The sequence below is a fragment of the Dendrobates tinctorius genome, unplaced genomic scaffold (assembly GCF_039654945.1).
Source record: "Dendrobates tinctorius isolate UK_male_01 unplaced genomic scaffold, ASM3965494v1 ptg000087l, whole genome shotgun sequence".
Taxonomy (NCBI): domain Eukaryota; kingdom Metazoa; phylum Chordata; class Amphibia; order Anura; family Dendrobatidae; genus Dendrobates; species Dendrobates tinctorius.
This window is the reverse complement of record NW_027361755.1, coordinates 1,317,079-1,329,211: the sequence shown is the minus strand read 5'-3', so window position 1 is coordinate 1,329,211 and position 12,133 is coordinate 1,317,079. Positions and strand designations below refer to the sequence as shown.

At 46.2% G+C, this 12,133-nt stretch overlaps 1 protein-coding gene across 4 annotated transcripts in view; it reads right to left on the bottom strand.

Moving 5' to 3' along the window:
• The window catches only part of SNX9 (sorting nexin 9), a 555,224-nt gene that overhangs the window by 163,957 nt on the left and 379,134 nt on the right, over positions 1–12,133 (bottom strand). The window lies entirely within an intron of this gene.

Below are 12,133 nucleotides of genomic sequence, written 5' to 3'. Positions count from 1 at the left end.
TTTAAGTGTAGTTTTTAAAAAGTAACTGGCCTTTTTAATTTTATTTCATAAATTTACTGTACACATGAAAACAACCAACTTTGCAATATAACATATAAGAGAGATTTACTTATTCCTCCTCTAGTCCTGGGATGATTTTACCCTTGAATTGAAAGTGAACAATCTGTATTCAGTGAAGACAGACTTTCCCATTACTGACATAGGAAATGACAGTTGGTGCTTATAATGGAGAGCAGAAGGGGAGGAAGGAGGAGCTAAAAGTAAACACAAACATTCTGCTGCAAGTTCTCCTGAAACAATTACACTTTATACCATAAATTTAAACTGAAATAGAAAAACAAAAATTCAGCTCACTCATCAGTTGTTACTGGACTCCGAGCACGGAAACTGGTAGTGCAACAGGAAAAGCAATGATCCAAGGTATAATCCAGCTCAAACAAGTCCGTTAAAAAATTAAAAAAAAATTTTATTGACTTTTTTTTTTTGTAAAACAATGGTCACACAGTGTAAAAAAATCATAACCCCCATGTGGCAATAGTAGCGTGGGCAGACACGTTTCAAACAAGAGTTCTTAGTCTGCAACTTAGAGCTAAGAACTCTTGTTCGAAACTTGTCTGCCCACGCTACTATTACCACATGGGGGTTGTAATTTTTTACACTGTGTGACCATTGTTTTACCAAAGATATTTTTTCAGTAAAAATTTTTTTAATTTTTTAACGGACTTGTTTGAGCTGGTTTATACCTTGGATCATAGATTTAAACTGTAACTGTCCTTTTAGGAAAAATTTCAGCAGAATGTTTTTGTCTGCCCCTAGATCAGTGTTTCCCAAAACACCCCAAATCATCATGTTTACAGGATTTCTCTAGTACTGCACAGGTGAGAACCTGTGGCAATTTCTGATACCTTTATAGTAACTGTCACCCGTAAAATTCCATGGAAATCTTGAAAACATGATCTGTTGGGGGCTGTGAGGACTGGAGTTGGTGAAACACTGTTCTAGATCATCTCATTCATCTTTCCCCCTTCCATCGCCAAAGAATCTCGAGTACCAACTGCCAGCTCCTATCTCGAGTAATGTCAAAATTTGACTTCACTGAATAAACATTTAACAGCTTTTACCCTAGAATTGAGAATGAAAGATCAGCACAGGAAGATAAGCAGATTTCTCTGATAAGATCTGTTACAAAGTTGGTTATTTTCATGTGTTCTACTGATTTATGAAAGAAAAATGAAAACAGTTACTCTTTAAAGTCCTGCATCTTGATAGTAGTGAGACGAAACACACTGGTGATAATACAGAACACTACATTCTATTTGGAAGAACCAGTACTCTTCAAAAATGCTGAGACTTTAAAAATTAAATGCAAGATCTTTTTCTTCTTCTATGACTTGCAATTAAAATGAAACAAGAAAGGAAAAAATATAAGCCAGCATCAATTATTGATTTTTGGAAACATAATTATTGAAATTGGCTATTATTGATCTTTCTGCCAATTGGGAAAGGATAGTGATCGGAATATGTGAGTCAGTGGCATTATTTTGAATTACACTGTAAATACTGGTTTATGGATCCACTAACTCACTACCATGCAATTATGCTTGACTGACTGTGTTCACAATATTTGTAGTATTAAAAGGGAATGAGAAACCTAAATAGTTTGGCAGCAATCTAAGGGGTCAATGTAAGAAATAAAGTAAGACATGGTAGTAATAAACTGCATACTAAAGATACTAAACCACACAAAAAATAAAAAAGGACTTTTGTATGAAAACATTAATCAAAGAGTGAAACTAGTTATATTGACATGAAAATCGATTCCAAAAATAAGTATTCAGAAAATACATCATGCACACATTATTTGCAATAGTTTGTAAAATAATGCTAATATTATACATGTAAATGTTAAAGTGAATATGGTATGTGTTGTTAGGAAAAATATAATTCCAAAATAAGGTAATGTGGTTACAGTAGAATACTATGATATCCACTATATGAAAAACACAAACACATCATATATATCATACAAAGGATTGAGCCAAGTCTACGGTAAGTAAATAAAGTGAGCATAGAGCATGTAATACATTAAGAAATTGAAGTAAAATCAAACATGGCTAATGTTATTATTATTATTATTATTTATTGTTATAGCGCCATTTATTCCATGGCGCTTTACATGTGAGGGGGGTATACATAAAAACAAGTACAATAATCTTAAACAGTACAAGTCATAACTGGTACAGGAGGAGAGAGGACCCTGCCCGCGAGGGCTCACAATCTTCAAGGGATGGGTGATAATACAGTAGGCGGGGGTAGATGTAATGTAGAATAATGCATCTTTGTATGGTATGTGCATACTTAATATAACCTTACGAACGCTCAAAATATAAACCATACAAAGGTAGGTCAAGATGCATAAAGTGAAAATAGTGCATACAGTAAACATTATATAAGTTACATATTCTTATAGTATCATACTTGACTCAAAGTAACATTTAAACCGTGCATGGAATGTGCATAATGTATGATACCTTTCGAATGCAAGACGCGTGTTTCGCCCCAAGAACAGGACAATTTTACTTGGATTAATGCTGTACACCTTGATCATATAGTGGATATTATACTATTCTACTGTAACCACATTACCTCTTTTTGGAATTATATTTTTCCTAGCCATGCTCATCATATTCACTTTGAATGTTACTTACATAGTCTTTGCATTATTTTGCAAACTATTGCAAATGATAACGTTTGCATGATGTATTTTCTGTATAACATATTTCTTTTGGGAACCAATTTTCATGTTGATATAACCACTTTTATTCTGTTATTGTATGAAAAAATCAGTCATTTTTTATTCATATGTGTGATCGTAGTTATAGGGTTAGCATTAAAGGGTATCTATCACCAGCTTCTTGCCACCTAACCTAATTAGAGCGTAGATAATGGGCTGCGTGCTTTAGTTTTGATAAAATCGGCAATTGAATCAGTATGAAATTATCATTAGAGGACTGGAAAATCTGCTACCATGTAGAACTCAAAATTCATGAGCTCTGTATAACCTGACCCCGTCAACAACTGTCAGCTTTCTGCCTATGCACAGTGTACACAGAAAGCTGCCAATGCCAATCAGTGGTGTGATCAGGGGTTATACTGAGCTGAGCATACAGTGGTAGATCTGAGGTAGATTAGGCAGTCATTTTATAAAAACTGCAGCAAGGAGAACACTAATTGATACATAACTGGAATTAAGAGTCTCAGCCCCCAAATCATGCTCCTCTAAAATGGGATAGCAAAAACCTGGTGACAAATTGCATTAAAGAAGGTGGAAGAAACCTGCAACTACATCTGCATTGGCGTGAATATCTACAGTAAGGGACTGTTTGTGAATATGAACAGCAAATAATATTTTGACTAAATAAACAACTTCTGTGCTTGAATGGCACAAATATTTGTGGTGGTATTTGAATAATGTTGATGTATATGGTTATAATATATACGCACACAATATATTATTACCACTGTGCCAGAATGGCACGGATATTTGCAGTAAAATAGCATTTGTATAATTTTGATACACATTAGTGTGAATTAATATACCGTATATACTCGCGTATAAGCTGACCAGTGTATAAGCCGACCCCCGCTAATTTTGCCACAAAAAACTGGGAAAACTTATTGACTCGTGTATAAGCCTAGGGTGGAAAATGCAGCAGCTACTGGTAAATTTCAAGAATAAAAATAGATACCAAGAAAAGTAAAATTAATTGAGACATCAGTAGGTTAAATGTTTTTGAATATCCATATTGAATCAGGAGCCCCATATAATGCTCCATACAAAATACACCCCATATAATGCTGCACAAAGGTTAATAATGGCCCCATAAGATGCTCCATAGAATAATATGCCCCATATAATGCTTCATAAAGGTTATGGCCTCATAAGATGCTCCATAGATTATGCCCCCATATGCTGCTCCATAGAATATGTCCCCATATGCTGCTCCATAGAATATGCCCCCATATGCTGCCCTGTATATTATGCCCTCATATGCTGCTGCAAAAAAAAAAATGCCATACTCACCTCTCCTGCTCAGGACCCGGCACCTGTGATATTCATTTGTCCAGGGTCCTTCGCTGCTCACCACTGTCTGCGTGTCCTCTGTCAGTGACTGTTCAGCCAGCAGAGGGCGCAGCATGCACTAACCACGTCACCGCGCCCCCTGCTGGCTAAACATCACGGACACAGGAATGCAGCAGACGGCGGTGAGCAGCGTGGGAACGAGGACAGGTGAATATCGCTATACTCACCAGCGTCCTGGATCGTCTCTGCAGCCTCGCTTCTCCACTGTCTCCCTGCCTTCAGCGGTCACGTGATACCGCTCATTACCACTCATGAATATGTGCATATTCATGAGTTTAATGAGCGGTAACACGTGACAGCTGAAGGCAGGAAGGGAGACAGTGGAGAAGCGAGGGGGCTGCAGAGAGTGCCAGGACGGATGAGTATGATCTGTGACACCCTCGCCCCCCCTCCCCGCTGAGCCCCAGGTATATGACTCGTGTATAAGCCGAGAGGGGGACTTTCAGACCAACAAAATGGGCTGAAAGTCTCGGCTTAAACACGAGTATATACGGTACATTAAATATATTAAAACTGCTGCACCTGCATGGCTTAGAAATTACCAGTTAAGTAGTATCTATAATATAACGGGCTAAGCGTCACTCTGTCTGTAGCCTCTATAGACTGAGCAAGCGCGATGCGCCTGCGCAGTCTGGACCCAGAATGACGCATCCCCCACAGAGTGACACAGACCCCCAAGAGATCGCGGTAATGAGTAAGCACTGAACGCATACCGCAATCTTCGCAACACCTTACCGAACCCGGTGAGGCTGTTGCCAATGGGGTCTTGCATCTTCAGGTGTCTGGAGTGGGCGTGTTGTAGCGCCAGAATTGGCGCCTACACAGTCCGAGCTTATCGCCGCCATTTTGTTGAACACACACTGCAGTGTGTCTTCAAGAACATGGCGGCGGAAAGCGAGGACTGCACAGGCGCCGAGTCCGGCACCACAACACGCCCAGAACAGGACAGCGCTGGACACAGGTAAGAAAGGTGAGTATAAATGTTTTTTTTTTAATGTGTGCAGTTTAATAGGGGTGAAGGGGACCATTCATATCAGGATTGGGGGGTGAGGGGACCATGTATACCACAAAAGGGGGGTGAGGGGACCATGCATACCACAAAAGGAGAGTGAGGGGACCATGCATACCAGGAAAGGGGAGTGATGGGACCATGCATACCAGGAAAGGGGGGTGAGGGGACCATGCATACCAGGATAGGGGGGTGAGAGGGCCATGCATACCAGGATTGGGGGGTGAGGGGACCGTGCATACCACGAAAGGGGGGTGAGGGGACAATGCATATCAGGAAAGGGGGGGTTAAGGGGACCATGCATACCACAAAAGGGGGGTGAGGGGACCATGCATACCACAAAAGGGGGTGAGGGGACCATGCATATCTGAAAAGGGGGGTGAGGGGACCATGCATACCAGGATAGGGGGGTGAGGGGGCCATGCATACCAGGATAGGGGGTGAGAAGACCATGCATACCATGAAAGGGGGGTGAGGGGACCATGCATACCAGGAAAGGGGGGGTGAGAGGACCATGCATACCAGGAAAGGGGGGGTGAGAGGACCATGCATACCAGGAAAGGGGAGTGAGGGGACCATGCATACCAGGAAAGCGGGGGTGAGGGGACCATGCACACCACAAAAGGGGGGTGAGGGGACCATGCATACCAGGAAAGGGGGGTGAGGGGACCATGCATAACAGGAAAGGGGGGTGAGAGGGCCATGCATACCAGGATAGGGGGGTGAGAGGACCATGCATACCACGAAAGGGGGGTGAGGGGACCATGCATACCACGAAAGGGGGGTGAGGGGACCATGCATACCAGGATAGGGGGTGAGGGGACCATGCATATCAGGATAGGGGGGTGAGGGGACCATGCATATCAGGATAGGGGGGTGAGGGGACCATGCATACCAGGATAGGGGGGGTGAGGGGACCATGCATACCAGGATTGGGGGGTGAGCGGACCATGCATACCAGGATAGGGGGGTGAGGGGGCCATGCATACCAGGATAGGGGGGGTGAGAGGACCATGCATACCAGGATTGGGGGGTGAGGGGACCATACATACCAGGATAGGGGGGTAAGGGGACCATGCATACCAGGATAGGGGGGTAAGGGGACCATGCATACCAGGATAGGGGGGTAAGGGGACCATGCATACCAGGATAGGGGGGTAAGGGGACCATGCATACCAGGATTGGGGGGGTGAGGGGACCATGCATACCAGGATAGGAGGGTGAGGGGACCATGCATACCAGGATTGGGGGGTGAGGGCACCATGCATACCAGGATAGGGGGGGTGAGAGGACCATGCATACCAGGATTGGGGGGGTGAGGGCACCATGCATATCACGATAGGGATGAGAGGGTGCCATGCATACCAGGATTGGGGGGTGAGGGAACCATAAATACCAGTATATGGATAAGGAGGTACCATGTGTAGGGAAGGTGACCTGACGGACGGACTAGTCAGAGTGAAGAAAGATAGGTTTGCACAGTGTAGGTAGGAGACAGTGATTACAGTGGGGAAACAACTAGAAAAGTGTAGTGGACGTGCAGTACCTTGGGATGACCATTAGATGGCAGGGTGGAGTGTGAGCAAAGGACTTTACAGCAGCTTAGGGCTTTAGAAACCGTTGGTCATGGGGGGCGTGGTGACAGTTAGTGACAGTTTCAAGGAACCGGGGAAGTTATAAATTCTGAGGGAGGGTTCCAGAAGATTCCAGTCCCCAGGGGGAGCTCAAGTGACAGGAGGACTACGACAGTCTGTGCACTCTGAGGAGAATCCAGACCAGGGGGACTGAGGAGAGAGGACGTCAGGGGGGTGGTCCTGACAGGAAAGGACCGCAGTTGAGACGAGGTACTGGGTGTAAGACACCGTATGTGACACGACGACTGAGCAGTAGAAGCGCTGTTGGTTAATGGGCCTAAGGCGGCCACAGTGACGGAACTGTCAGGAGCGTCGACAGTAAAGGAGGGGACGGTGTGTGCAGACACGTCTCCAGTGTACGGTGTGAGAAGCGGCTCTGGAAACGGAGGGCCGCGAGGTGTGCAGTCAGTCGGACGGCAAGTGAAGAAATAAACTTGGACCTGTTGCACCCAGAATCTGCCTCCATCGTGTCTCTGTTGTCATCTCTGCGCGGTATAAAAGTAGGACCACCCCCCAGCTCGGCACCCCACCACCGACCCTACATTTGGCGTAGTCGGCAGGATCGCCGCCGCTAATACGCTATCTTCTGCGGCAGGCCTGCAACTGAAGGACTGAGGAAAACTTGGACTGCTCTATTTCGGATTATAAACACCTGTGGACTAAAAATTACTGACCTGTGGATTACAAATTGGGACGCTGTGTCGGATCTGTGTTGCTTGCAGAGGATCCAAGGCAGTAGCTGATTCTGCCCAAGATGGCGGTATTACTTCAGCGCAGAGGAGAGGTCCGGGTGTTTGCAGTTGTTCAGAATGGACTGGGACCCCCTCCAACGTACCCCAAAAGGAAGCAATATATGCCCGGAGACCGACGTTTCCATATATTGGACCCTGGCAGATGGATGGAAAGGTCTGCCAACGCCCCACCCAGCAGGAGGAGTGGCACAGAAGAAAAACTTGGCTGCGGCTGTCTGACGCCATTCGAGTGCTGCCCAACGGACGGTATGAGATGCTGCGGGTGTCGGGGCATCGGCCGCCTAGAGTGGCAATGGCGGCGAGAGATGGAGCTGCACCAGAAGTCATCTTCAGATTTACGGGCAGGCAGCGGGATGCTGAGCCGGGGAGCGGAGCCTGAGGGGAGTCAGCGAGAACGGCTGCCACCAATACCAGCAGAGGACTTCTCAGCGGAGCCCCCGAGTCCGGAGGGAAGGCCCGCAGGACAGTGGAGCAAGGAACGGAGGCTGCGGGGGAAACCGCGTGATGATGGAACGGAGGCCGCAGCGCCAGGGAAGGTGAGAGTACCCCCGGCCCTACCAGTGCCTCCGCAAGCGGCCCCCACCATTCTGCTGCAGCACGCGGCCCCCTGCGCACCGGGAGGCCTAGTTACCACGGGCCCCGTGGTGTATGCAGAGCTGAGCGAGGTCCCCGCTCATGTCCCCGAACTACCCCGCCCGGAGTCACCAGTGCAGAGCTCACCCAAAGAAGATGCTGCTGCGCTTTCCCTGCTAATAGCAGCTGCATTGTTTAAATCGGCCGTTACTCCGACTCCGTTGGAAGTAGTGGATGCGGCCTGTCCTGAGGCCGCGGTTATGCCGCTGCTGGAGTCGGCTGCGACCGATTTAGCGGGCCCTGTGATTCCAGCCCCCGAGGACCCGGTTCTCCCCATTTGCCACCTGACCCCAGCGGCTGCTGGGCCGCAGAAATCTTCGGCCGTTTCTGTCTTGCGGTCTTTTTCAGCGGAGTCCCGCCCACCGGACTCCAGGGCCCGTGCTGTTCCCTCCGTGTGGGAAGCGGAGGTGATCAGGAAGAAAAAGGCCCGGGAGCAGGAAGTGTGGAACCTGCTCCACACTCAAGAAGAGGCCGTCATGGAAAAGAAGAGGACTTGAATGGATACCCTCAGTATCCCCGTGGAGCCCTCACCTCTGTCCATTGAGAGTGGTATAGACTGTCAGGAGTTCGATGCACCGTTGTGCAGATTATAAGGACAGTTGCATTTAGGAAAAAGTTTTGTTGTTGTTTAACTGATGCAACTATTTTCTCTCTCTTTCTTTCTTCTTTCTATGTTCTTTATATACGAAAATATGTTTACCTGACAGAACGGGGATACGGAAAAGTGGAGGAGTGTCCAGGTCCAAGGAAGGGGGGGAGGAAGAAAGAGGAAATGCAATGTTATGTTGTTATATGTTGGTTTTAAAATGAGCAAAAGAAAACGAAAAAAAAAAAAAAAAAAAAATTATAAAAAAATGGGGTACTTGTGCTATTATAAAGTTGTATGATGTATAATATGCAAAGTAAAATGCAACAGGTCCGAGTGCGGGAAGGTCCGAGGGACCAAAAGGAAGAGTTGAGATCCGAAAGGGATCTAAGAGTTGAGGTCTGGGAGACCGGGACGCCGACCATGACATGTAATTGAAAGAAGGAAAATGAATGGGAAGATGTGAGAAAGACAGCCGTCCTAGGTCAGGTCCCCAACACCACGGACACCCCTGAAGAAGGAAAGGCGGGCGCCGGCAATGATCTGGTAGGTGAGTGGCCTCGATCATGGCGTACCGGATAGTGAAAGGTAACAGTAGGGGAGAGTAGGGGAAAGATACACGCCGTAGAGAGAATACGGGTGTACCTTGCCCAATTTGAAAGACGTTGTCATGTGGCGTGCGCGCTGGTGAGTAGCAGTAGGCTGCTCAGAGCATAGTGCTCCCAGTATAGTTCGGCCCCCGCAGATAGTGGGTTTGGCTCAACTTCTGGTCCGACAACAGAATGTAGGTGTAGATTCAGAACGACGAAGGCAGGGATGACGATTGTCGAGGACGACAATGGACAAAGGAAGGGGGAGTGTAGGGAAGGTGACCTGATGGACGGACTAGTCAGAGTGAAGAAAGATAGGTTTGCACAGTGTAGGTAGGAGACAGTGATTACAGTGGGGAAACAACTAGAAAAGTGTAGTGGACGTGCAGTACCTTGGGATGACCATTAGATGGCAGGGTGGAGTGTGAGCAAAGGACTTTACAGCAGCTTAGGGCTTTAGAAACCGTTGGTCATGGGGGGCGTGGTGACAGTTAGTGACAGTTTCAAGGAACCGGGGAAGTTATAAATTCTGAGGGAGGGTTCCAGAAGATTCCAGTCCCCAGGGGGAGCTCAAGTGACAGGAGGACTACGACAGTCTGTGCACTCTGAGGAGAATCCAGACCAGGGGGACTGAGGAGAGAGGACGTCAGGGGGGTGGTCCTGACAGGAAAGGACCGCAGTTGAGACGAGGTACTGGGTGTAAGACACCGTATGTGACACGACGACTGAGCAGTAGAAGCGCTGTTGGTTAATGGGCCTAAGGCGGCCACAGTGACGGAACTGTCAGGAGCGTCGACAGTAAAGGAGGGGACGGTGTGTGCAGACACGTCTCCAGTGTACGGTGTGAGAAGCGGCTCTGGAAACGGAGGGCCGCGAGGTGTGCCGTCAGTCGGACGGCAAGTGAAGAAATAAACTTGGACCTGTTGCACCCAGAATCTGCCTCCATCGTGTCTCTGTTGTCATCTCTGCGCGGTATAAAAGTAGGACCACCCCCCAGCTCGGCACCCCACCACCGACCCTACACATGCATACCAGGATTGAGGGGTGAGGGTACCATACATACCAGCATAGGGATGAGGGGTGCAGCACATACAAGGATTGCAGACCATATAACAATAAAAATGCCCACCACTCGGGCGTAGAAGGGGTTCATAGCTAGTGGATTTATATTGGTGTGAACTGATACATATACAGTGGATATAAAAAGTCTATACAGCCCTGTTAAAATGCCAGGTTTTTGCCATGTAAAAAAATAATGCCAAGAAGAATAATTTCATAACCTTTTCCACTATTAACCCATAATTGCACAACTCAACTGAAAAAAGCTAAAATCTTTCAGGGAAGAAAAATAAATAAAAAGCTGGAAGGAAAGTAAGGGTCCCGTTACATTTAGCGATGCACCAGCGATCCCGACAACAATACGACCCGGTCAGGATCGCTGGTGCATCGCTAAATGGTCGCTAGTGAGCTGCCAAACAGGCAGATTCTCCAGTGACGCAGCAACGATTCAGCAATGCTCGGTGGTCGCTCCTCCCTGTCACACGGCAGCGATGATTACGACTTCCACCTGCGTCCATGCGTCGCTAGTCGGCGCCAGCGGGACGCCAACGAGGAGGAAATGGCCCAGGACGTTCGAGTGCGATCAGCGATATCTAGCGGGGGGGGACGGTCGCAGTTAAGTGTCACATGTAGCGAGATCGCTAGCGATATCGCTGTTGCGTCACAAAATCGGTGATGCTTTAGCGATAATATCATTAGCGATCTCGCTATGTGTAAAAGGCTCTTAAAAGCGCAATAGGGTCTTATCTGGGTATTAAGAGATACCTCTAATCAGATTTTACTCACCAGATAGAGACCAAACACAGGCTCATAAAAATATTAACTGCTGCAGATCCACGGTCTCCTCGTGACCAGCCAGAGTAAAAAAAAAATGGGATAAAAAGGTGGATTAACTCCGCGCTGCTTGAAAGATAGAAGTCCAAATGGATATTCCGATGAAAAAGTGTCTTTATTCAACTTGTTTCGGAGTACTATGACTCCATCAGGAAACCACAAAAGTATATCATTATACTTTTGTGGTTTCCTGATGGAGTCATAGTACTCCAAAACGCGTTGAATAAAGACACTTTTTCATCGGAATATCCATTTGGACTTCTATCTTTCAAGCAGCGCGGAGATAATCCACCTTGCTATCCTATTTTTTTAGTCAGGTAAGAAAAATAGAAATAAAAAGGACTTGTAAAAAAAATATGGTTGCAAAAATATGCACACCCTGAACCCCTTCACCTTGGGTTTTTCTGTTTTTGAGTTTGTTTTTTGCTCCCCTTCTTCCCAGAGCCATAACTTTATTTTTCCGTCAATATGACCATGTGAGGGCTTGTTTTTTGCGGGACGAGTTGTACTTTTGAACGACACCACTAGTTTTGCCATACAGGGTACTGGAAAAAGGAAAAAAAATCAAAGTGCGGTGAAATTGCAAAAAAAAGTGCAATTCCCACACTTGTTTTTTGTTTTGCTATTTCACCATGTTCACTAAATGCTAAAACTGACCTGCCATTATGATTCTCCAGGTCATTACAAGTTCATAGATACCAAACATGCATAGATTTTTTGTGATCAAGGAATGGGTGAGAGCTTACTTTTTTATTTTTTGCGTACCAAGCTGACGTTTTTATTGATACCATTTTGGTGCAGATATAATATTTTGATCGCCCGTTATTGCATTTTAATGCAATGTTGCGGCGACATAAAAAACTTAATTCTGGCGTTTTTACTTTTTTTTCTC